The following is a 24,061-nucleotide window of genomic DNA, read 5'->3' as shown; positions in this document are numbered from 1 at the left end:
CAATATTGTGGTAAGGAGACACTAAGATTATTATTATTTTTTAATGGTTGTGTATTGGAAACAAAATATTTGACTTGCTTCTTAGTTTCTACAGAAAAAAAATAGAGTAGAAAAAAAATTTAATTTGAAGATAATATACAGCTACTATAAAAGCTTATTAAGCACAAAGGATAAAAGAACTAGTGGAGCTTTAAAAATGGTAATTAAAATAGCTGATGTGTGTCTAATGCATTTTCTCAGTGTCTTCTAGCAGCAGATCATGATAATGTATGTTTAACTTTTTCTTCCATGTTATTGAAATTATTACTGCTCAAACTCCTATCTCAGTTGACTGTCAAGATCCTTATATGATAGCTGTAGCTGGAACATAAAAGCAGCAGTATGCAGTCTGTTGAAAATTCAGTGTGTGAAGGTGCAATAACCGAGATGTCAGCCTTTGTTTTAGTTTTCTGTGTAATTAGAAAGAAACACATAAACCATGATCTGACATGAATGAGCAATGTCTCTGTGGCATACCTCATGTGTTTTAGGATCAGCATAATAATCAGGCTAGAGAAGAAGCAGAAATTATTCAGAGATCTGTGTCACTTTTTTGTGTTTCCCAATGAATTCTGCCTGTCACACTTCAGTGCTTTCATGTTTGTGATCTATATGGTGGGATGTTACCAAAATCTGAGAGTCTGTTGAGCTTTATACCCTTATTTGTATCTGGTAAACTGTCAAAAGTAGTGCAACAGCATTTGATGTGTCTGACACTGAAAAAAATGATTCAGAGACTAGATTAATGGAATTATACTTACAAAAATATGTACATTTTGTGCAAATGTTGCAGAATTATATGTTAGCGTGCACATGAGGTAATCTGATTCACACATTCTAGAATTTGCATTAAACTTGTACTGTTCTATAAAGACTTCACTATCTTGGTGGTTTCCTTTCCAAAAGTGATTTCACAGTTGCTAATATGCTCTTCATTTCATGTCTAGGGTGTATTACACTTGCCAGTCTGGAATATGTACATTCTCTTCTGGTAGACTGTGTTGTCCAAGCTTTTCTTTAGGCATCTGAGCTGCTTTCCTACAAAATGGAAGAACCCAAGTATTTGGTCTTCTGGATCATTCTATTCTTACTGCAATGTTTATGTTTACACAGCTATTTTAGTCCTGTTTGTACATCCAGATTTGGCAAATGTTCATAAATAAGGTGATTCCTCTTCCTTCATGATCTTCTTATCCATTAAGAAATACAAGCTGCTGCATTTACTTCCAAAGATTGTCCAGCTCTTTGATCCTTTCAGCCTGCTCATCTATTTGGAGAGGGAAAGCTTTAGTAAAATTCGGTATGTGACAGGAATGTAGAGGGATTGTTATTAGCACTTTCACTTTTTTCTTTTTCATTTGCTTTTTTCTTAAAAAAAATAAAAATAAAAAATGTTCGTGAGAAGTTAGTGATAGTGCTTGTAAATTTTACACCAGTCTTTGAGCTGCAACAATTCCATTCCTCCAATACTCCAGCATGAGCTCAACATTTTAACCATGTGTTGTATATAATTGATCTTTTCTATTTTTATTAGGTTATCAGGAAAACTTGTCAGCAATTTATTGTGAACATAGAAAGCAGAGGAAGGGATTGTTATTACTGTTATATTACCTGCCACCTGGATAGTCTTAACATATGATAAGGTATAAAGCTTGGGAACACAGTTGTAATAGCTGGTTCCACACCACAACAGAGCTTGTGATAAGTGACTATGAGACAACTCTCTGAAGAACTAGCCTGGGAGAATCTGATCACATTTCCAGCTGCCTTATCTGCACAGAAACTGCCATAGTTATCACAGTGAATGACATTATTTTCATTAACCCCCTACCGGGAAATTCCTCAAGAGAAACAGCAATACAGAATGTTTATAAAGTATTTACTCCATAGCTATTTTAAAGGCCAAAATATTTTATTCAGTTTGCAACATTCTTGGATAGAAAGAATCATAAATACATTCACAAATGGAGGTGCACATACCTTAAAAAGGTAACACTACTGAAAAGTGATAATTGACAGCTAGTGAACATACAAGAGGCTGAGCTGAGAGACTCTTAAGATTGCTTGAAAACTCTACATCTTTGCAAAGCTCTTGGATCAAATGCCAGGAGGGGATAACATATTGTGCTGCATCTACTACTATGTCTACAAGTTAGATTTCTTTCTTAGAAGTAAAATTCACAATGCTGAGTTGAAATAACTAAATTCTCTACTGCAATTTGAGCAGAGTTAGACACTCCAAAAGGCATTCACAGAAGACAATATACTGAGCACCAAAATCCTTAATACATCTAAAAAGAAGTAATGAAGAACTGAATGTGTTCTCTCCTTCCTAGTAGGCTAATAAAAACACTGAGGAAAGTTCCTCTGTGAGACTGGGGCTCAGTGGCAGAAACTGTGAAACTGTTCAGTATTAGGTGTCCATCTCACACAGTTGGGTATGGGCAACTAAATTATTTGCTTTTTAAAAAAATAACCAACAACTGCCTGTGGATAAAAAAACCCTTTTCAAACAGAACTCTTACAGTTTAATCTCCTGATCTGTGCAGAATGGTTGGTGCCTGAGACTTTAGGAATCTGAGCCTGCAGCACCCAAACTAATGCTAGAGAATGAGCATGTGTGTGTCTGTTTGTAGTGATTGTTTGTCTGTAGGCATATATGTTTGGGCTGTTATGTGTGCACACACATTCTGTAGGAGTTGGGGAACCCACTGAAATACGTGCTACATATGTACCCTTCCCTGCCACCTCAAAAAGGAAGGGGGATTCAAGAAAGAAGAATCATGATTTTGAAACTTTAGGACAGGACACCTGGGGAATAGTCACTGCTCTGTCCTGCTTTGGGTGTTACCTATAAAGCTGTCATGGGCTAAAATCCAGAAGTAATCCTGAGAATGGTCCTTAAGGACACTTCACTCACTGAGTACTATTAAACATGTGTGTTGAGACATTCAGGATATCGCTTCTGTTTTATAGCAATCCCATTTTTTCCTCTCTTGTGTAAATCAAGGCTGATAATCATTCTATACTACAGAAGAAAGAGTCTGGTTTCACCCACACCAATTTCAAGTTTAGCAGGATAAAGCAAGCACTCCATTTTATTATCCCAAAGCTTCCTCTCGGTTTCTATGGATTCTGCTTCCTTTGTATTTTCATACTGCAATCAAGGAATAGCAATACTTATCTGAATTATAAATCAGACTTTTATTCAGTCTAGCCAGCTGTAACAGCTTATCTGTATTACTATAATTAAGGAACTTTATTATCATTGCTTTGTGGAGGCCACCAGGTGCTCTGCTCTCTGTCCTTTGCATGACAAAGGATGCATCCATATAATTTTCTATAAACATTTCTTTAAAGCAGTATTTCCTATTTTTTTTCCATTCTTGTTTTTTTCTCCCTTTCAGGCAAGTCAAGATGACAGATTGTTTCTCTTACATTCTTTTTCTAATCCATCTACTTTCAATCTTTGTTTCATTCATTTTGACATTTGCTATTCAAAGACTTCAGTTTAGTCTGGAAAATCTCTGTTTTAGAGAATGCAGACCTTCTACATTACTCACTTTCATTGTAATTTCACTGACCCATAATATCATTTGCTTAATCTCCTGTTAACTCCATCAACTGAAGTGTAGAGATCATCAGTTTGGTTAGTAATTTCATTTTCTCCTTGTCTTTAAATTACTGTTTAAACACTTAAATACTGTGTAATGCCCAACTGTAGTCTTTCTCTCAGCCAGAACAAGTACTTAGAACAGCTTCATGAGATCAGCCTATGCATAAAAAGAAAAGAGGAGATCAGTCAGCCATGTACTTTCCTGGGGAGGCTTTAGACACTACAGATGTTTCAATGACTCTTACATTGTAGCTGTTTGATCCCTCCATCAGATCATATTGTCTTCTCCAAAACTAAAGTGTATTCAAAATTCATCGTTTTCTTTCCCACGTTCTTAAGAGAACAATGTAAAGGAAAAGTGCTTGCTGAAAACACCTGCGAAGTATGTTAAGTCCACCTCCTCTCACAGAGAACTGGGAAACTTTGGTGATAAGTCACCTCTGCTGAGGTTGTGAAGTGAATTAGATATTTAAAAGCAGTATTGTACAACATGTCATAATTTAATTTATTATGAATAAGATATATATAATAGGAAATAAGTTGCCAAATGGCTACTGGTTACTGATGAGAAATTCAGCAATAAAGCAAGCTGGTAAGGGAGGTAAAGATTTAATTTAACACTCCATAGCTAGATAGGGAGTTCACAATATTCAAGAAGAAATTTGATATTTATTACACTGGAATGGGAAGATTGATAAGGCTTTTTAAAAATAGGGATCCACCTAGTAAATATTTATGAATTTGATTGTATCACACAGTGATATGAATTTTAGTAATTATTGGGGGAAAGTGTTACCTAAGGTCCATCAAGAAAAATATTTTTACATCATGGGGCTGCAGTAACTGACACCCAAGAGTTCAAAAAGAAAAGAAAAAAAAATAACAAACAGTAAAATAAAAACTTTTAAAAAGGAGAAGACTGCTACAGGTATGCTGATTTTGAAGAAAAAAAAAAAAAAAAAAGGAAACACAACAAAGAAAGTTCTACATAAATAGTGAAAAAAACTGTTGCCATAATGATGATTTGGTAAACAGTTTGAAGGATAAAAATTCAGTTCAGCTGATAATCCTATATGGAAAATGAATCTTCTCAAACATGTATAATTTTTTTCTTTGATAAATAGCACGTTTAGCTGAGAAAGGTAACGAAGCAGTATGCATGCTGAGTATCACAGAATCATAGAATTGTCTAGGTTGGAAGAGACCTCAAGATCATCAAGTCCAACCTCTGACCTAACAATAACAAGTCCTCCACTAAACCATATCGCTAAGAGTAAAAGCTACAAAACCAATACAGTAAATGTTCCAAAAAGTCTACCTTATGGACTGCTTTTTGAGTTATACTTTAATAGCTAGACCACACAAAAAATGATTAGAGTGTTCCTCTAGCAACATGACATGGAAATAAAAACAAGAAAGAAATGAGTCTTGAGGATGAATGGATGAATTGATGAGACTGTTTGGTTCTGACATGTAGCTTAAAAAAAGAAAAAAAAAAAAAAAAAAAAAAAGATAATGAAAAACTGGATACAGTTATGGAAGAGAACTAAGAAATCACTGAAATCACTGCAATATTAACAAGACAGAAAGGCCACTATAAGGTTTCCCTGGAGCCTTCTGTTCTCCAGGCTGTACAGCCCCAACTCCCTGAGCCTGTCTCCATAGGAGAGGTGCTCTAGCACTCTGATCATCTTTGTGGCCTTCCTCTGCAACTGTTCTATGTCCTTCTTGTGCTGAGGACCCCACAGCTAAACACGGTGCTCCAGGTGGGGTAAACGGTTCCCAAGTTACGTCAGAGTTAGTCTTACCAGACCACAATTCTTTCCTTTATAATGACAGAAGTTTGATACCTGTCAGAAATGACTTTGGAAAGCTGAAATTCCTCCTTAGGCTAACTGTATTCCCAGTATTTTTGTACGGATTTTTTTTCTCTATATCTATTCTGCTTTATAAGGTAACAATCAATAAGATGACTTACAGATAACTCACTACAAGACTAGCAGTAATATTTCATTTTAAACACATCTGGAAAACAGTTTTGCTTAGAAAGAAACTCACTTTCTGTAGGATCATGCTGTCTGAAGGTGAGGTATCTACCTCTTAGTGAGGATTGGCACTAAAATGAAGAATTGGCTTTTGTAGTTTACTGTTTATACTGTCTTGAAGCCAAAAGATTTTATTTCCTTGGCATATCAGGCCATGTCAGGCATATAAGTCTTCAACAAACCTACTATAACAGAAGATTTTGCTAACTTTCTATTTGGTGAGACACAGTATAATACTCCTCTGAGGGAAAATGAATAGAGGTTTCTTATACTAGCATTTGCTTTAACACATGCCTTACTACTACTGAGAACACTTGTGTATGGTCATTGCAAAAGTGGACTTTCAGGGAAGAGTCTGTAGGGGGTAATGGGGTTGTCAATTCCATCAATTTTTGTGGTTGCTGTTATAAAAAAAGGAAGAGCTGTTTGTACACAGAAAAGGCAGTGCTTGAGAGGAAGATAAAGTCTGAAAATCTGTTTTTCGAAAATTCCTGTACTCAGGGAGACTTACAGTAATCTGTGATAAAGTCAATCCTTTTACCACTAAATATGGAAGTATCTCCTTCTGTTATCTGGAAATTTAAACACAGTAAAGGACTAACAAAAAATGCTAACCTCAAAATAAATGAGAACAATGAAACAATTTATCAAATATTTTTATATTTTACTAGTAATTACTTTCAAGGGTCAGGAAGACTAATATATATGACTAATTTCATTTAGAGAAACATAAGCAAAATATTGCTTAGTATTCCAATAATGCAAAGTATCTATTTATGAAGATTTCTTTCAATGTCTTCATGACTCAGCTTCAGATTGCATGAAAACTCTCCAAAATATATTGTCACAGATCAGTGTAATCTCAGAGGTCATACTCCCTTTAGTTCAGCTGCTTTAGAAATCTTTGTGAGCCCATGTTGTGGACAGGTCAGCACAGCCTGACCTCAGAATAGCACAAACCCCAGGCTTCCCTGGGTGCAAAATTAGGATAGTCTAGACATGGCAGCATCCCACCTGCACTCTGGCCCTTTGTGCCTATGAGAGGCATCATTCAGGCTTCACAAGCGAAGAAATAGAAAGGTCAGTTTCTCCTAGATTAGGGTTTTATTCAGGACCAGGACTAATACTTAGGAATTACAATCCAGACCTTAGATATGTAATGTTGGTTCAGGTGGTAAGCAATGACTGATATTCTGAATATGTGGTCTGCTCCTAATTTCTCATCAACAAATGTTCCCTCTGCCCCTAAAGCCATTCTTTCTGCTTCTGCACTCAGATTCTTACATATTTCTGAAAATTAGTGCTGCCTTTTGCAAGTAGTTTATGCACCTAATCCCCTTGGGGGTAATTTTTTTTGAAAACTTTTGAAAATTTGGATTAAGATGCTACTGAAAATATTATTTGTCTTCCTTATCTTACAGTACTTTCTTTTTTTTTCCTTTTCATGAAAATCATTTGTATTTGATTTGTATTTGATTGTAGTCAAAGAAAATAGTTATAATCAGCAGTGACATGTTACTGAGGAAAAAATATTGCAAACAGTCAATTCTGAAAAAATGGAAGTAATAATTAGCAATAACAAAAGGAAGTCAATTTCTCCATGAGGCTTAAATGCGTCTGCTCCATAAAACACTCTGTTAAAACAATAACATGATAAATGTCAAGTTGATTACATTTTAGCAAAAAATATAACTATAATATGATACAACACGATATTATGGTTACTATATTTCTATGTATTTTCTTTGTTGCATATTTTGCATTTTTATCTCTGCAAAAATTAACAATTTCACACACACACACACACAAGGAAGCTTCCTTAAATTTGTGGACCAGATTCACAGTGTTTGCTGCATCATGATTTATGCCAGATGAGTAAGGAATCCAGAATTTCTCTGTTTGTCATCAATTTCCTCATGCCATCAGCCACAAACAAGCATTTCTACTTGTATGTACACAGGCACATTGTTTCTCTCGCATTCCTGCTGTGTATTACTATTGAACAGCAGACTTAAATTTTATCAACTACACTTCATATTCAGTATCTCTGTGCTATATGCTTTTTCTATTAGGGCTGTAACCAGTGTCTGTATTATTTACTTGATTATGTGTATACAGTCTGCTGAATTACAAATGTTAAAATTAATGCAGATTCTTGGCTTCATGTTCTTAAGTACTGAAGTATTTTATTGAATAGAAAAAGGCCATTTTTTAATATAATTTACAGAGGTATCATGCTGAAAGTTTTAACTCATTTCCAAATCCTCCTATCAGAAAGAGTTCTACATACAAAAAAAAAAAAAAAGTGGAAAAAAAAAAAAGAGAAAAGAGAAAAAAAAGAAAAAAAAAAAAAAAAGAAAAAGAAAGACAAATGAAATCCATAGGTGCATAGGCATTGATAGGCATTGCATCTGAGAACAATTTTTCTTTAAAGTTCCACATATTTCTCTAAATGTTTTCCTCTCACTTCAAATTTCCCTGCAGTGCTTCAAGAATACGTACCCTGACAATGTCAATTTTACACATTCCATCTCCTTTTAGCATCAGCCTGTTGTATTTCCTAACTTTCTAGCTTTTGTGTTGACACACAGCATTCTACCACAATTATTTACAAACGTCCTTTGTAGAAATGAGAGAGCATGATTCCTTCACTTATTGAACTTCACTAAAGAGCAAGGACGCTTGTTTTTCTGACAGGATCAGGACACACCACATCAGTGAAAGCTGCATTTTCCATTAAGAGAAAATGAATTGTCATTACCTTTGGCATGTGCTGTTTTTTCCTGTTGTTTTGCTCACTACTTAAATGTCTACATGAGATATTTTAGTAAAATTCTTGTGTTTCAAAAACATAGGTGTATTTCAGTGTATTTGCCCAGGGAGGTTGTGGAGTCTCCTTCTCTGGAGATATTCAAGGCCCATCTGGACACCTACCTAACACCTACCTACCCTAAACGAAACAAAAATACTTCTGGGTTCCCTTTCCTATAGTTTTATTGAAAGTCAGTCTACTACTATAAAAAAAAAGGCTATTCTAGTCTTAAATGCATCGTTAGGAAGCCTTCTTTAACTCTCTCCATAGAGCAGTGAGGCCTGAAGCCACTGAGCAAGTACACTGTGGATATTTACCTGTTTCTTCTCTCTTAGTTCAGGACTTTGGTGGTGATTTCTCCACAGCAGAGCAGAATGTGCCCAGGAACCTGGAAACTTGTAAAATTAAACAAGTTCTAGCATCAGGAGCCAGAAGTGTCTCACTCCGATAAGTCAGGCAGGGATAGCCTGAGGTTTGGCAAGGCTCTTCTGTCTGTCACTAGGCGTCTAAATAATATTTTATATAAATGCTAATCATGAGTTTAGAGGTAGATCTTTGCATAAATACACACACACACACATATATGTATTCTATCTCCCATTTTGCTGTTTTAACAATGGGTTGTTTTGTTGTTGGTTTTTTTTGTTTGTTTGCTTGTTTTATTCCCCCCACCCCCACCCCCTTTTCTTCAAGTTGCAACGTATATGAGAGCTAGACAGTTCATAGCAGTTTTAAGTACTTTTTATAATACCATTCTCAACCATATCACTTATCTGTCACTTATCAATCACTTATCCATCTCCAGCAAATTTTTCTGAACCCTCGTTTATAGCTAAATTCCCAGAGGAACTGCAGTCTCAAGTGCACAGATGCCTCTGACCAAAAGGCTATATCCCCCTCACCCTCACCCCACCAATAAATAAATAAATAAATAAATAAATAAATAAATAAATAAATAAATAAATAAATAAATAAATAAATAAATAAATAACCTGCTCAGTTCTAGGGCTCAAGCTTCATACATATTCTCAGATGGTGTTGATATGCGAATAGTCATTAGAAAGACTGATCTGGGCAGCAGTGCAGTATACTGTTTGTTTCCAGCCATTATTAATGAAGTGTTTTCTTTCTTTGCCACAGATGTTTCAAATGATCATGTGACAATGGTAAAAAGCAGCTGAGAAGTATTTGCTTACAGGCACTATAGAGCACTCTAGCCATCAGGTGAAGCCACCACAGGGATTCCCAGCAAAGAAGGCGCAGGAGAATTCAGAAACCTCAAGACTGAACTGCAAAGTGTTGTTACCACCTTGCTTCCTTCCCGGTATTTCTCCTGATTCCCTAACTTGGGCAAGAGCTACCCTGGCAGCCTTCAGGCACAGGGCCTCTGTCCATGGGGAAAGGATTTACTTTAGACACAGTAGATCATTTTCCTGGAGTATGTTACAAAACATCCTCATTTTTCTTACATTTTACAGAACCCCAAGAGGTTTGTGTTTCCTGTTCCACGATTTTTTTGATACCAGTTATTTCACAGTTGGCTCTATTTCTCTTAGTAACTTCTATTTCTTATTAATTTGGATTATTTATACAGGATTTTTGCTGCTATGGTTGCTGTGATATATGCTCACTGACTCTTTCTGGCTGTTGGGCAGAAAGGTTTCTTATTTTTTTTTTCCTTCAATTTTCTTGTTTAGCAATCTTTATTCAATAAAGGTATACTTTGACTTAAACTACACTTTTTTTTTTCTTTTTTTTTTTTTTTTTCTTTTTTCCTTTGCAACTTTATTTGTGTTCTAACCTACCCTAAGACATAGCAGCATGGCTAGGCAAGAAAAGAATAGCTTGGGACTATTCAGGCGTAAAGGTGGGGTTAGGTGTGACAATTACAGTTCATTCTATATTGGGCCCATACATGCATGCCTGTTTTAGGGAAAGGGTAAGTGGATAAATGAGCACGAAGTTAAGTAGTAAGACATTGAGGAATAGTGCATAGTAAAATAGGAAGCTGTGCAGGGTGATTGGGAAAAGAGACCACTGGATGAAGTAAAACTTGCTGTCTTTCAGAGTGGAAGAGAGGGAAAACAAAACAAAATATTTTTTCTCTAGTTTTGCATAGGGAAAAGCAAAGAATTCTCAGGGTTGAAAAAAACAGGGTAGAGACAAAATACAGTTTTAGTTTGTTCATGTTTGTTTGTTTGTTTGTTTTTGTTTTTCCTTTTTCTTGAAGGCTAAGAGGGATAAGAATGAAGGAAGGCAGGTTGAGTTTGTTTTGAATGGTTTTGAGGCAAGGAATTGAATGACAAGCAAAGATTATTTTTTATTTTCTTTTATTTCTGGGTGGTTCTGGGGGTGATGCAATGTGCGTGTGTGCACAAATGTAAGAACAAATGTGTGGGATGTATTTGATCCAATGCTCTCGAGCCATATTCTCAGGATGACAGTGGTGAAAACAGGATGCTTACACACGGTGTGAGAACTGGGAAAGCATGGTATGACACATTATAGAGACCTTTTGTAGTCTGGCTCTGCAACATCCTCACCCAGACCGCAACAGGCTGATGTGATCTCCGTGGTAATATTAGCCTTAAAGTGATCCTCCACATTCATCAGCTGGTGGTCAAACCAAAAGCCAAAACCCCTGTGTGATTCTGAGAATGCTCATGTTTTCATGAGCCAACAAATGATCCAGGCCTGTGACCAATGTATGTGGTGCTGCTTAATCTGGTCTAAACACAAAACTTTGGCAGTTCCTCCAGCCATTTCCAGGTTTATTATCTGATGGTATAACCACTTGGGTTCTTGATACAAAGGGATCAGGAATGATCCCTGACACTACACTCTTGATCAATAACACAAAATAGGAGGAGATGCCAGAGGCTAGTGCCATGGTCCACAGAGACTTAGGATATCTCTTCTTTAGATGGTAAATCAGGTGTAACATATGTTTGGTTCACAAATACTGACAGAGGCCTGAGTAAGAAACATTCATGAGACAGTCATGCATTTAAGATACAATTTTAGATATAATAAACACCATGCATGCAGACATTTATTCTATCAAGGCCTTGTTTTGATCAATGCAGACAGAAGAGATTTGCTCTAAAAGGTCTCAGAGCTGGGGTTTCTTTGTGACAGGCAATGCACAGGCTGTTTTGATGTAGAGTTACCACTTTTTTAAACTGTCTGTCTCTGCCACAAATACGAAACTACCTTACACTTAAAAATGAGCCACTAGAATAGCATTCCTACTAAAGCACAAAACGAGAGAGAGGAATTATTAAGCATATTTCCAAAAGTATAATTAGGGCATTGAAAAAGAACTAAGAAAAAGAAGTCCAGATATATCTGCTAAAAATATTGGAACTCCCAGATTTAAAAATGAGTCATATGCTGAAGATTTATTCTGTACATTCCCTCTATTTAAAATATTTTTATTTATTTTACATATATGTTATATTTAAAGTTCATATTTATTGGATATGAATTCATATATATTGTATATAACTACAAAGAATCAGAGAATAGGATAGGAATATTTTAGGCAAAATATTAAAGCCCAAAATTTTGTAGTAATGCATTATACGGTTAATAATTTCTTGGGTCGAGAAAAGGAAAGAAATATACTCTAAATAAGTAATTAAATTGTAGCAGGTTCAGTGGAGACTAATTGACCAGTCTGAGTTGCCTGGTTAGAAAAATGTGACTAGCATGGCTATAACAGCAGAAGTGGTACCAGAGTGGGCAGTGGCACAGCAGCATTGGGCTCCAGGTTGTTGCATAAAGCTGAGTGGGGGTAAGAGCATATAGAGCCAGGCTTCTATGGGAAGGAGCTGCCAATAGCCATAGCCTCTCCATGGCAGAAGCCTGAACACACCTCCTAAAATGACAGCATACAAATCCAATTGCACTTCTGGGCTAGGATTGAATGTCAGGGAACATCAGCTTGGGTGTGTCTGCCTTTGGAAAAGCTGGAGATTTTACTCTCTTTTGGGAGAAGATGAAGAGAGGTAGCATGAGAAACGAAAAATGTGAGGTGAATCCTTGTCTGATGTTTAGACGTGTGATGGGGAAAAAAAAAGGAAGAAGGATAGACACCAAACCTCTGTAAATTTTCAGAGAGCAGTATGGTAGGCTGTGATGGGACACTGGCTGGCTGCTGGCTGACATTTACAAATCAGGGGAAAACCTAGTGGTTTGGTGGCCTACTTTTTCTTGGCAAAACACTGTGCTTCAGGCTGAGCTCCTTCATATTTTGGAAGGAGTTTTCATCTTGCCTACTCCAGAGCTCTGTTGGTTGATATCTGCTGCTCCAGCTCTCACTTGTCAGTCTGGGTGTCACCGCTCTGCTTTAAAAAGTACATTTCTCTTCTAGGCTGCTAGGAATAACCACAATGAAATCTTTCACCCCCAGTCTTTTATTTTATTACACTGAGGAACTATTTCTTGTTTCAGTGTATTGTAGCAGTTCATTGCATTTTATTTCTGTTACCGTTATAGCTCGTGAAGCTGCATTTGCTGAGTAGTTACTATGGATGAAAGCTTTTGTATTTATGAATGTCCAGCTTCTCTTTTATTACATTAGCATGTGGGGGTTTACAAATGTTGATACTGGTTCCTTCAATTTCTGCATTACCCTTAAGTGCTCTTTGTCTTTTTTTTTTTTTATTCTTAAACTGCTGCTGAATATATATTGCCTATATATAAAATACATTAGGCAGTCCTGAGGAGCCTGATTTTCAGTAACAGAGTTCAGAGGCCTCTTGCTTAGAGACTAAGGAATTGCTTATATGGTAAGGTACTGGACTGGCATTTTGAAAGTATTGTAGGTGATATAGAGCTTTGAACTCTGAATATTCAGATTTCAAGGATGAAAAGAGCTGTTTTTAGTTATCCAAGAATGTATAAACATCAAACAAAAAACATATGAAATATATTTGCTATAACAAAAATCCAAATGGCATATCCTTGAATATAGGACTCAGTGACTCAGTGGCTTTGGGAGAGTATGCTTCTGTTCAGCACCTCTCAGTTTGGCTCAATTCATAAATGTTCCAGTTCTGAAGCTATGGCACCCTACACAAAGAACATTGTATAACTTTTTTTCTTGTAGTTCTATAACTTTCTTGTGGTTTATATGTGTGATTTTTTTTCTATCTAGTCTTCTGCATCATCAATCATTAAGCAATATCTTGCTAGTCTTTGTTAAGAAAAGTGCTTTTTAATGACAAAAATTCACCTTTTGCTATACAGGGTACATATTGAGCAGTAACTCTGGAGGTATCATTCCTGAAGCATTGCCCCATGCAGACCTCTGGCATTTCCCAAGCTAGTTCGTGTCTGTTAAGTTCTGGTACCACAAACAAATCATCCTCATCACTACAGGCAAAGTAAACAACTTCCTCTGGAAAGCACCAGAACTGCAGTGGCATGCCAAAACAGCTGTCTTGCTTTCTGGTTCAGGCCTACATCTCTGAACTATGCTGCACTGTGACTTCTAGGCATATTTGGCAGCAGCCAGTTGCCTAAGCCATGTCGTGCCTAAACTTTATGGCATTTTAGGCCGTATAACATACCTTTAGGCCATATAAGATGCATCATGGTGGACCTGCCCTGTCATCACAGGCCCTGTGAGGCCTGTGGTTGCCTGCCAAGCCACACAGATGACTTGCATGCCCCATGGATTCTCCAGTGGGACATGAAATCTGTGTTTGGGCAGCTGCATCCTGTCCACATGCTTGGGAGGCAACCCAAGGATATGCACAAAAATGTACCACCAAGGAGCAGCATCCCATTTCCTTGTGACTGGGCAGGGAATATTGCTGAGGTGAAACCAGAGTTAAAGTCCTCATCTATGCTGACAGTAAAGGGACTTTTTTATTGGTAACGTCCTTTGACAGAGAGCTGGAAACAACACAGAAAACTGGACCTGAGGTTTTCTGCTGAGCTGTTGTGTAACCCCAGCCTGCTCTTGCTCATATTAACTGGGTTCCAGTAGTAAGTGAAAACTACAGGCCTCATTTTCCTGTATGTGAACCCAAGAAAGGAAAAAAAAAAAGTTAAAAAAAAAATAAAAAAATTGCGGAATCCATTTCTCTACAGCATGGTATGATAGATGGGGCAATGCAGTCTCAAAGGGATGTTTCAGTCTCCTCCTGCTCCTGAATTACTGTTCTGATGATATTCCTGCAGCTAAAAGAGAAAAGATATACAGTTTTTAATAGAAGCTGGTACAGAAATTTCTTTAGCTTGCAGAAAACCACAGGGAAAATAGATGTCTTCTCAGAAGGTATAATTTCTCAAAAAACATCTGGGACAGTGAGAGGTGAATATAGAATGGGACAGTTTACTTAATTTATTTTAAGCAGTGCACATTCAATCTAATTGTGGGTTAGAAAATTACAGGATGAGCAATCTAATATTTATTTATTGTGTTTTCCAAAGCACTTAAACACTTTCATGAGATCTTCCCCACTTCTCCCCTCCCAAATTAAAATGCCTATTTAGTATGGGGATTCACAGCCAAAAATTCCCTCAAGACTGAAGCAACTAAGTCATATCTTTAAATGCGCACTGATGGCTCACTTCTCTTTTGTGGAACCAGTAAAGATGTAAAAGAAAAAAACCCATATTTTGCACAGTAGTTTTGTGCCTACAAGTAAATACATGATCTATATTAGTCATTCTAGTTGGAAGCATTATTGAAAAACATTGACAAATTCCAGATTCCAGTGAAAATCGTGATGATTTCTTTCTGCTGTGGAAAATGTTGGGTTTTGGTGTTTGTTGTTTTCTGAGAATGCAGTCATGCAGAGAGTTGTCCAATTTAATATTTCTGATATTTATTAGATATTGTTGGCTTGCCATCCTCTTAATGTTTCACACATATATGCGCAGATATATTTTTCTTCTCTTGTGTGTCCAGAGCAACACTACTGCTGACAGCTGTCCCAAGTGCCTATGACAGATTCCCTCATAGCACTTAAAAAAGAAAGCTTGCAACTTCTTCTTCTTAAAAAAAAAAAAAAAAAAAAAAAAAAAAAAAAAAGTTTATCTATTTAGCAGGAAAGAGTCAATCCATATTTGATTCATTACCCATTTCTTAATCTCCCTACACATTAATTAATTGATACCACCAAACCCAAGCTGTTAGAAACATTTATTTATTTATTTTTCTTTCTTTCCTCAATAGTGCCACTGGAAAGCTGACTCTAACTTGAAGTTCCCTCTCCCTTCTCTTCTGATATCCAAGTAGTGGCAGCAGAGGCTAAAAAATTATTTCAACTCATTTGTTTCTATGTTCAAGTGGTTACTAAATATTCACCACAATACCAGGTCTGTGTAGGACTTCTAAGTGGTTTTCCTTCCACAGGTTAGTAAAGACAGATATTTCTCAGTTTCCCAGACAAATTTTGCATTAATTATGGTGGAGTCAAGCTATTCAGAGCAGCAGAAGATATAAGGCCTGATATCTATTTCTTGATTAATACAGTACATAAAATTTTGTATTATATATTAATCAACAAGTATAATGTGATTTAACTCTATGCAAAAACTCTAATGCAAAAATAAAGTTTTTACTGAGGTGAAGTGGGTAAAATATTAGCTTGCTGTTTTGGTTACACATGGAAATGTTCACAACCTGATAAATAAAATTGGATTATTAAAATTATTTGCAATTATTTAAATTATTTAATTATTTAAAATTAAAATTATTTGCAGGGTGGAAATTATTTGTTTTCATGTGGTAATTGAAAAGAATAAGAGAGAAAAAGTTCAAGATTACATGCTAATAGAGTCATAGGGATTATGTGACTTCATTTGAGGTCAGCTGGTTATGAAGTTCTTGCAGTTTCTGACATTTTCCATATTGCAGACTTCTGTGAAAGTTGATGTGCAAATGGAAACTCAGTGAGTTCCCTAAATAGAAAGTATATATCATCAAACAATGTTGGTTAAGAGGATGAGATATCTCAGACAGGCCATTAACAGTAGGTGCACCAAGGGAGAAGTCTGGAACTGCCAACAAAATTGCTTGAGTTGTCTGCCAAGATGCCAGATGCTGTTGCTAAAAAATAAAAATAAAAAATTGTTATCCAAAACTGGTGTCAGAGCTTCATGTCTGCATTCCACTGATGAGAAAAGAAATCACAGGAAAGAAGTATCTTCACTACTAAGCACTTCAGATCTATTATTATTATTAATATTATTAACTACTGGCAGAAACCGGAATAGCTCATCCAATGCAATTCTGAGGGTTGTGAGACTGAATAATGATGAACTCTGCTTAGTATTAAAAATCTTTTCCTTCCCTGAAATCTTTCTATTCCCTAACAGCAGAAAATGCTATTTCTTATAGAATCATAGAACGGTTTGGGTGGGAAAGGATGTTAAAGATCATTTGATTCCACCTCCCTGCCAAGGATAGGGACACCTCCCACTAGACCAGATTGCTCAAAGCTCCATCCAGCCTAGCATTGAACTCTTGCAGGGACAGAGCATCCGCACCTTCTCTGGGAAACCTGTTCCAGTGCCTCACTACTCTCTGTGTAAAGAATTTTTAGCTCTATGTCTATTTAGTAGAGAATGAAGAGGTTGTCTTCAGAGTTCTGCATGTATGTGTACTGATGATCCAGGATTTCTATAATGCATGCCCTTGGCTTTGTGTTTCTCCACCTGACTGTTAAGGGGAGAAAGATTAAATTTTCCTGGCAATATCCACAAAAGGATTTTTGCTAGCACAGTTCTTACAGCCTAGAGGTGGCAACTTGCCGTGCGACTGAATGAGATCACAAGACCTGATTACAGTGACACCCATTCTGGATGAACGTACGGCTGCCAACAAATTTTAAAAGTTCCAAGAGTGTCCTTAAGTTCTGATCCAAACCCAATGATTTCAGTTTGGCTATTCACTCTGGGCTCTTCTCCATGTCAGCAGAGCATGGGTTCTCAGCTCCTGTTCAGTCTTGAAGATTTGGATGGAAAGAAATGAGATGAAGTGAGTTCTTACGATGTCTCAGCCAAAGCTAAAAGTAGAACATAAGAGATCCAGGGCTCCTCGTGAGTTGGTGGCCTGTCACCTGGGTGCAGGCACAGTTGCAGGGCTCCCTCACACAAGCACAGGAACGGGGCACGTCCTTATGTTATGGCACAGCACTGCGTCAGAAACCCCCAACCTGGCAGTAAATCAGCACAGACAGTGCAGTGCTATGGGGGTCCCACACTTACACCGTTCAGGCTGTGTAACCTGTCACACTTGGCTGCTTATGCCAGGGTGCTGCTTATGCCATGCAACAAAGAGTAAAAGGCACTGCAGAGATAAATGTATAGCATAGAAGTCAACATTTATTTATTTATTTATTTATTTATTTATTTATTTATTTGTGGACAATGTTTAATCCCAGCTAAGAAATCAGGAAAAAAGAAATATAAAAACAAAACAAAACCTAGCATGCATTTTTCTTTGTGATAAATATTTTTAACATAACATATAACCATACATTTGCAGTCTACATCTCTGTTCTTTAAGACATACGTTAGCACTTTTAATCAGTATTTGCAAACAAAAGCATATTTTTCTGTACAAATGCACTTGGCTCCTGCATGTGTTTCAAGTTGTAGATTACACAGTGGTTAGCAGGAGAGGTATTTTAAATATCTCATGATTAGAATTTTAAGTCAAGATAATTAATACTATCATATATTCAGAGATTAAATTTTCAGTTTAGATTTAGATATCTTTAAAGGAAGGCATCTTCCTTTTCTCTTTTATGCCCCACTTGCCTGTTGTTTTGTATCCCATCCAGCAGCCAGTGACTCATCAAGATATTATCAAAGTCAGTGTCAAGGTAAGTATCACACAGAAGCAAAGCAATTTCACGGCACTTCAATGATACACAATACTACCAGATTAAAAATAATAATAATAATAATAATAATAAATCTAGTTAGGACACTTAGGACCCTGTATATTACATACTAATCAAACCATCTATCCTCACTTTGCATGCAAAAGAATTGGAGGAGCAAAATGCTACTTGAAGGTCCTAGTTTGTCTTTCTAAAAAGTGGAGCAGAAAAATAGCACACACTCCCTCCATCCCATTGTGAAAGTAATACTGGCTGCTTATAATTCACATTTTAGCTATTTCCAGGACAGTCTGCTGTAGATTGCCTTTCAGAAAAAGGCTGTCATGTTTTGAATTGGAATGAACAAATTAGCAGCTTGACATTTTGCATAAAAAGCTGGACCTGTAACAATTTCCATAAGCAGAGCTTTAAAGTGCAGACTGCACCTGAATATGGTCTTTTGACTTCAGTCCACATGTAGATAAACAGGAAAGGTGAATGTGATTCAAAGGTGACTGATTTTTAAATATGAGGAAAAGTTTTTAAACATTGAATTTGTTCATGTTATGCAGAGCCATGGAAGTGCCTACCTGAATTCTGTTTCTTCCTCAGAGAGAGTTCAAAAACCCAGCTTTGGGGAGCTTGGGAAAATTGCAGTGAAACGTTCTGGTGAAAATATATGCAAAGCTTGTCTTCACCCAGTCCAGAGGCCTGGATCCTGCAAATGTTTTGAATGTTTTGGCTTTTTTTTTTTTTTTTTTTTGGCTTTTGGCTTTTTGTTTTAAACCCATAAGCAGTACTAGGGAAATGGATGGAACTTTAAACTAGAGAAAGGCTTGTGTGAGTTCACCGCCTCAGTGTGATCACTTACATACTTACTAGCAAAGCCTTTTCAGGGACATTTTCAGGCAGAGTTCTTCGAAACTGCTTTCAATCACTCTCTTGGAAATTCCAGCATTATCATTGCTGTCTGCAAATGCTTATCAGAAACATATCTCATGTAATAATTTATGGCACCCTTCAAAACTAGATTTCAGATCCATCCTTCCATTATTTAGAATTATAGTACTATTCTCCCACTGAGTCTGTTTCACTCTTAAGATGAACTTTACAAAGCATCATACCATTACCACAATAATATTATAGTTCAGTTGTGTACAGATTTTTTTTCTTAAAAAAAAAAATAAAATCTGAACACATTTTTTAAACGCAATTACTTCAAATGTAATGAGTGATTAGAAATTACTTTTCCTATGTCTAGTAGCCTTTTCTCCAGTTAAATTGTATATTGAGCAAAACCAAACAAAATCCAACAAAAGAAAGTGTTTTCTAAATCAAAAATGGAATTAAAAAGTAACAATGCTTTACAAGCAATGGGTTGGATTGCAGTCCAAAATGCACTTTAAGACTAAAAGCAATTTAAACACTTCTGTCTTTCTGATGATTACTTAGTACAGTTTTCTGGCTTTTGCAATTACAAGAAATAGCATGCATATTTCAGGTATATTTCATGCATATTTCAGCATACAACAGGTATTGTGTTAGAGCTTTTCATCAGCACAAAAAAGAAGATTCAAGGCAAATGGCAATATATGAATTTTCTTAAAGACACTGCCAGTGCTGAATAAATCTTATCTAAATCCTTGACATTAAATTAAGTATTGTATACATCCTATGTTGTTCCTCTTCAAACAGGTGATCTTTATATTATTACTGAAAAAATAATTAATTAATTCAATAAATAAAAAGACTATTTACTGTTGCATGCTATTATAACAGAGACCTGTAGTCTAAATGTAATTCTGTATACAAGTATGCACACTTCTGCTTGCCATTCCTGACAGTAAGTATTCAAGCTGCAGAGCAAAGCAATCTGGACTTATGCTGTTACCCAGAAAGGAATACAATGTTATACTCTCTTGCTCTGTTCACAGGCTCTGAGTGTTATGCACATCTCTGCAGTGCCAGTTTGAAAAGCATGGTGGGGGAGTTGTTGATTTGCATACAGGTGTAATATCCAACATCCACAATAGTATTCTTTGCCCTTCAATCGAACAAACATATTTCTAGTTTAGCCTTTTGTTTTGTTTTGTTTCTCTGTTTTCCTCTGACTGCTTTAGCATCTCTATTTAAGTCTGGTCTTCCAGGTGTATTTTAGACACCTTTTCATAAAATTTTAATGATAATTAAATTTCCAGAAAAAGTTGTTGTGAAATCTTTACAATACAAGAGCATTACCCTATGATGTATCATTATCTATTTATCTACATATCATTACCTTTATATCATGTTTAATCCAGACACTCTGAATACAGGATTTCACAAATCACAGGGAAAAGATTTTGAAACCTTGATTAAAAAAAATAAAAAATAATCCAATGATCAGATTTATGTAAAAAATAATTGTCTTGATATTGATACCCACAGTAAGATGTAGGGAAAAAAAAAAAAAAAAAAAGGTTTCTTTCAGAAACTGTAATAGCTAGTTATGGATTCACACTGTGGGAGAATGAAGCTTTAAAGAAAGGCACATGATGAAACCTGACAGATGTTTTCATTTCCATTTCACATTTTTCCTCAGCTCATTCAGCAAAGCTTTTCTAAATCGTTTTATCAGGCAGTTGAGGAACTACTTAACAGCATCTTGTTAAAATATGTTACATATCTAAAAAAGCCATTGATGAAATTGTCACCTAGAAGGACATTGCACTTTTAGTACCCAGGAAGGTGTAGTTTTCTTGTGGTGATGGGACAGGGAGGGAACAGTCAATAAAGTATCCTCAAGATCTTCAACAAGTGCTACTAGCTGTATAAATATCAGAGAAATTAGAACCTCTTGTCAAGTTGTCTGTTCTATTAAAAAGTCATTCACTTATTTTATTGTGTTGGAGGATACTTCAATGCTTTTTAGACTTAGCTACAATAGAGGGTATGACATGTTCCTGTGAAATCACCCATGACATCATATATGGTCACGTGAAATATTTTTCCCACTGTTTTTTTACAATTTTATCCTTTATTAGGATAGCGATGACACTTTTCTAAGTGAAGCTTTTTAAAATTACATATTTAGCTAGTACAATTAAGCATTATTATTATTGAGAAGCTGTAACAGAACAGTTATCCAAGATCATGAAAAGCTGACAAGCTACAATTCCATTTTAAATGCAGTATATCTTCCAAAAGATGTTATATATGGTAATAGTCACACAATTTAATTAATCATGCTATTGTTACTCAATAATTAAGGAGGGACTATCAAAATTATAGTCAGACATTTAAAATATATCTGGTACAAAGGACTAAAGAGATTACACCAGCCTATGAATTAATAATGTACAGTCTTAGTATCATGAATGTGACTAGTAGCAGCAGAAAGTGGTCACTTTGACCTGCTTATTGAAAGTAATGGTGGACAGGCATCTATTAAGTAATCTCGGCTCTTCTGCATTAGTTAGAAATGCATCCTGATCACAAAAAAAAAAAAAAAAAAAATCTAAGTTATTAAAATGCCAGACTGTCTAAATTCTCAGCAGACATTCAGCTAACAAAAAGACCAGAAGAGTGCTTACATGATGTCTTGCATTTCATTATGGCTTTTCCTTTATGTCCTATTAGACTCCCCATGCTGTGTAACAAGCTGATGCACATAAAGCGGTGAATAGTACTCAGGGAAATATGACTCTGGAAGGGATGCTTACTGGAGTAGCTCATTTGTTTAGAAAGTTTTGGGGACATCTAAACATGAAGGTAAATGGGCTTTGAAAACTTGGAGCTTTACTGGGTTAGTGACTCACACTAGTCAATTTAACCCAAATTTAAACAGAAATAAGGGAATATTTGATATTGCATATATATATATATTTTCCCCTGTACTTAGCTAGTAAATCTATCATTTATGTTTCTGAAGTGATTCATTTCAGATACCTTAAATATTTTGGAATTCTCTGCGGTCAGGAGAAATTATACTTTATTGTGCATGAAGGCCTTATCTGAGTATGAAAAGATAAATATGCCTCAGAAGATGGTTCCTAACAGCCATCAGCAGGAAATAAGAGGTGCTTTAGCCAAAAGAAACATTGGGGATGGAGATTTGACCGCATTCCTGTCTGCCTCTAGACTTACAACACTTTTGTCTCAAAGGCCATTTTGCATGTAAAGTCCTGAATTCCCTTCTGAGGTCAGATGTTTATGCCTGGCCTTTCTCTGAAAACACACCTGGCAGCAACAGACACACTTTTTTAACCAATACTTGGCAGATGTACACAGATATACTGCTTCACCATTACCATTTCTTCCTCTGAATAGGGAAATTTGAGTCTGCATCTTCCCTTCTGTTCTCCCTTCTACCATCAGCATTCTTCACCTCAATATGACATAACTCTTACTGTGTGATGTGTATGAAAAACAGTTTCGTAAGTCTGGAGTGATGCCAAGTTACGATTTCATATGGGTCACAGAGCAGACTAGGGACAGGGGGGCCTGCTGGCTCTTTATTTAGGCATTTTCTCATTAAGGAAAGAGCTACCCAAGTCTCAGTGCCTGATACAAAGAGGGTTTAGCATCACTGAGCATCAAAAGGGCAAGGAAACAAGCCAATGCTGCTCGCACGAATGAGGATAAGTAAAACATTTCTAGATCCTCTTTTGTTGTTAAGAAACTTCCCTCCAGCTGTTATGCATTGACACTGGAAACAACTGAAATAGCATCTCAGAACCTCTCTCCATCCTGCTCCTTCAACTTTTTATTATGGGCCTTCTGGCATTTTCCAATCTAGGTGAGCTGACTGAACAAGCCAGATGAGAGAGGTGAATCAGAGCAGTGTGGAGGGACTGCACACTCACATCATAGCCCTTGTGATGCATCATGTGGGGTGACAGTCACCTCCAGTGGGTTGCATTTCTGAAAACCTGTTGACAAGTAGTGTTTTTAAACCATTTAATCTGTATCTGCAACTGCCATGCCTGCAATGTATCACTCACTCTCTAATACTAATCTAATTTTCAGACAGCTGAGTATCTGTCTTATATATTTCCTTTTCATTCCAAAGCCTGTTGGGTCTCAGAGAAGCAGACACTGTCTAAGAATGAGCATTGCTGTGAGAACTTTTGGGGAAACCATTTTTGAAGTGTAGCCAAAAAAAAAACAACCAAACAAACAAACAAAAAAACTGCTTTTCTGTATTCAGGCAAAGGGAAATATATTTGACACAGTTTGTCAGCTTTGTATAAAAACAAAGGTTGGCACAAGTAAAGATTATACACATCGATTCCACTTAATTTGTTTCTTACATGGTTCATCTTTCTGTTAAGTTAGTTAATGACCAGAGCTTTCAAACCACTGTTGCATTGTATTCTCTGTAGCTATCCACATTTTTGTTCCCATCCCTCAAAAGGCAAGAAAGAACCCTCCTAGACACTGTCTTCTGCTAGAGGAAGGACTAAATAGTCTGCTTCTACTAGAGGTAGTTTAGCTATTCTAATAGTATTATAATATTTTTCTGTCAAGGAGATGACCTGCTTAACCAATAACATTAGGATGATGCTATCTCTGTATATATCAGGAAAGCTTACAGCATACATCTATTTTAATAGGGCGACGAAGCTGGTGAGGGGCCTGGAGAACAAGTCCTACGAGGAGCGGCTGAAGGAGCTGGGCTTGTTCAGCCTGGAGAAGAGGAGGCTCAGGGGCGACCTTATCG

General features: G+C 36.5%; 1 long non-coding RNA gene across 1 annotated transcript; it reads right to left on the bottom strand.

Moving 5' to 3' along the window:
- Positions 1–615: 615 nt before the first annotated feature.
- Positions 616–9,631, bottom strand: LOC113840396 (uncharacterized). The gene is made up of 3 exons (XR_003493215.3): positions 9,505–9,631; positions 8,830–8,907; positions 616–1,306 (listed from the first exon to the last, which is right to left on the bottom strand). It is a non-coding gene; the product is annotated as an uncharacterized lncRNA (long non-coding RNA).
- Positions 9,632–24,061: the final 14,430 nt, after the last annotated feature.

The sequence above is a fragment of the Anas platyrhynchos genome, chromosome Z (assembly GCF_047663525.1).
Source record: "Anas platyrhynchos isolate ZD024472 breed Pekin duck chromosome Z, IASCAAS_PekinDuck_T2T, whole genome shotgun sequence".
Lineage (NCBI taxonomy): Eukaryota > Metazoa > Chordata > Aves > Anseriformes > Anatidae > Anas > Anas platyrhynchos.
The sequence above is the reverse complement of the archived record's forward strand: the minus strand, read 5'-3'. Positions and strand labels throughout refer to the sequence as shown.